General features: G+C 56.6%; 1 protein-coding gene across 1 annotated transcript in view; it reads left to right on the forward strand.

The window, feature by feature from the left end:
- The first annotated feature begins 1,293 nt into the window (after positions 1 to 1,293).
- Positions 1,294 to 2,797, forward strand: part of LOC108793337 (serine/threonine-protein kinase Nek6-like) — an 8,778-nt gene continuing 7,274 nt past the window's right edge. Inside the window, exon 1 of the mRNA XM_018564251.1 lies at positions 1,294 to 1,483. The gene's annotated coding sequence lies outside the window, so the exon portion shown is untranslated. The remainder of the gene's footprint in view (positions 1,484 to 2,797) is intronic.

Below are 2,797 nucleotides of genomic sequence, written 5' to 3' on the forward strand. Positions count from 1 at the left end.
TAGGTGCAGTTATGGAGGGTCTCAGCAGAGGGTCTCATCAGGGGCAGATGCGGAGGGCCCCACCGAGTCAGCATGGGCAGATGCGGAGGGTCTCACCAGGGCGGCAGGGGCAGATGCCATGTGTCTCCCCAGGGCGGGAGGGGCAGATGCGCAGGGTCTCACCAGGGCCACAGGGGCGGATGTGGAGGGTCTCACCAGGGCGGCAGGGGCAGATGCCATGTGTCTCCCCAGGGCGGGAGGGGCAGATGCGCAGGGTCTCACCAGGGCCACAGGGGCGGATGTGGAGGGTCTCAACAGGGCGTAAGAAGCGGATGCACAGGGTCTCACCAGGAGATACGCAGGGTCTCACTAGGGCTTCAAGGTGCAGATGCACAGGGTCTTACTGCGGTGGCAGGGGCAGATGAAGAGAGTCTCACCAGGGCAGCAGGGGCAGATGCGTAGGGTCTCACCAGGGCGGCAGGGGCAGATGTGCAGGGTCTCACCAGGGCGGCAGGGGCAGATGTGCAGGGTCTCACCAGGGCGGCAGGGGCAGATGCGCAGGGTCTCACCAGGGCGGCAGATACAAAACAGGGGCAAATGTCTAGGATCTCACCAGGGCGGCAGGGGAAGACGCAAAGGGTCTCACCAGGGGCAGATGCGCAGGGTCTCACCAGGGCGGCAGGGGAAGACGCAAAGGGTCTCACCAGGGGCAGATGCGCAGGGTCTCACCAGGGCGGCAGGGGAAGACGCAAAGGGTCTCACCAGGGGCAGATGCGCAGGGTCTCACCAGGGCGGCAGGGGAAGACGCAAAGGGTCTCACCAGGGCCAGATGTGGGGGGTCTCACCGGGGTGACTTGGGCAGATGTGCGGGTTGGTGAACGAGTTGTGGGACCGCTGGACGAGCAGTGAGACGTGTAGGCCGGCGCTCCAAGTAGACTGCCGTGAGGCCCCCAGCAATACACTTAAAAATTTAAAGGGTCATGCACCTCCAAAGGGACCCCCTGGGACAGGATCTCAGTGGGCATTAATCTCCCCCTATCAGATCCTTCACCCAAGCATTCCTCATGTTGGTAGCACTCAGATTATCTGTCTGAGCTAAGACTCAATTCACAAAGCTTTACACAAGGACAGAGATCTCTATTGTAGCCGAGCGACTCTACTTTCAATCCCATTGGGCCCAGCATGAGATCACTGTGACTTTTTGGGAGATCCGTATCCTTACCCTGGTGTGTTAGCTTTGTGAATGGAGTGCGCTCAGTGATGAGAAGCTACGCTGGGTGTCACTCTTCACCCTACCATCGGGCTGCCCATGGAGGGCGGGACTTTTCCCTGATCCGCCTCCGCCTGTCAATTCTAGCCGTTTCCATGGAGATGGAACACAGCCTGGAGGCCAACAGCACGAGTAAGGTGACCGGGGATCCGCTCGCAGCATCCATCGGCCCGGGTTCCTGAGCGGAGAGCGGAGGCAGATGAGGGCGGTCAGACGGAAGGGCGACTGCCGCAGGTACCCGAGCTTGGTAGTCGGTAGGGGGGCGGTGGGGGTTGCCCGCTTGCTGGGCCTGTTTGTTTATATTAACCATCACTATAGCTACAGCACTTTAGAGACACTGCCATTGGGAGACATAGATAGCAACGACAGTGTCTCCTTCACACTTGTGCGTGCGTTAGGGGCTCATTCGTACGACGCATGTTATTGTGCACCTTCTAGAAGATATGTTGCACATTCTGCTTCGGTATATCATCTTAATTCGTATTCCTTTAGCATGACATGTGAATGCAACGTTTCGGAGCCTCACGCGATCCCTTCGTCAGGCACAGTGTTGTGCACATGACGCCTGGGCGCTGATATGCCGTCTGCATGTGCGCTGCGATGCGTTGTTGAAATGCACTATAGTGCTTGCTTCTTATCAAACTTCCATGGACTTATATGCGCTGCAGCGCATTGCAATGCATTGCAGCACGGCAAAACGGAGCAGTGCAAAAATGCAACACGTGCTATTTTTTTGCATGTCGGGGGGGCCCCGGAGCCGTAGGACAAAAGGCAAATTTGCCTTGTCCTTGGGTTGGGGTTGCGTTGCCGCCCAATGCAGCCCGGTGCTGCTGGTGCGAAGGAACCCTGATGCGTTTTCATGCACGTGCGTTGTGAACGACACCTGCGTTGAAACAAAAATACGCCCGGCAAAGTTTACCTTTTAGCACGCGTTACTGCAACTTTCCGATTGGCAGTTCTGCAACATAATCACATGACCGGCCCTGCAAGTGGCAGTTACAACTTGGACAGTTCAGACTACTAGATGCACCCCGGATCGTCCAAGTTGTGACGTCACGGTGCACTTTAACGTAAGCCCTCCAAAAGCCCAGCGATTGGTTCTTCCCACTTGTGGCTTTGAATGCAACGACGGCGGGAGCTTCTGACATAAGATTTGGGGAAAAAATCCGAACCCCCCCGAAACCACCGATTGCAGCCGAGAGGACGTGTCCCAGTCATTACTGTCCATGAACCCATCGCACTCCTTACCGCTCAGTTCATGAACAATGTTCACATGTTGTGCATGAGGAAGGGGATCCTGCGTGACCCCCGAAACGTTGCACGTTAAAAAAGACGTCTTCTTCATCTAAATTGGAGCGCCGGTGTCCTATCTATAGTCCAGCCATTGCTGTGTCACCCATGTCCTCCCCCTCCATTTACATTAACAGGAATGTTTTTTGCTGAACGGCAGCTTTGTGCCGCCCATTCATCTGCGTCTAACCGCCCTCTATATAAGTCAATACAAGGCTTAACCCCTTCATGTCCGGGGAGGGGGGGGGGGGGGGAAAC

This window comes from Nanorana parkeri, unplaced genomic scaffold (assembly GCF_000935625.1).
Source record: "Nanorana parkeri isolate BGI_ZX_2015 unplaced genomic scaffold, ASM93562v1 scaffold740, whole genome shotgun sequence".
Classification (NCBI taxonomy): domain Eukaryota; kingdom Metazoa; phylum Chordata; class Amphibia; order Anura; family Dicroglossidae; genus Nanorana; species Nanorana parkeri.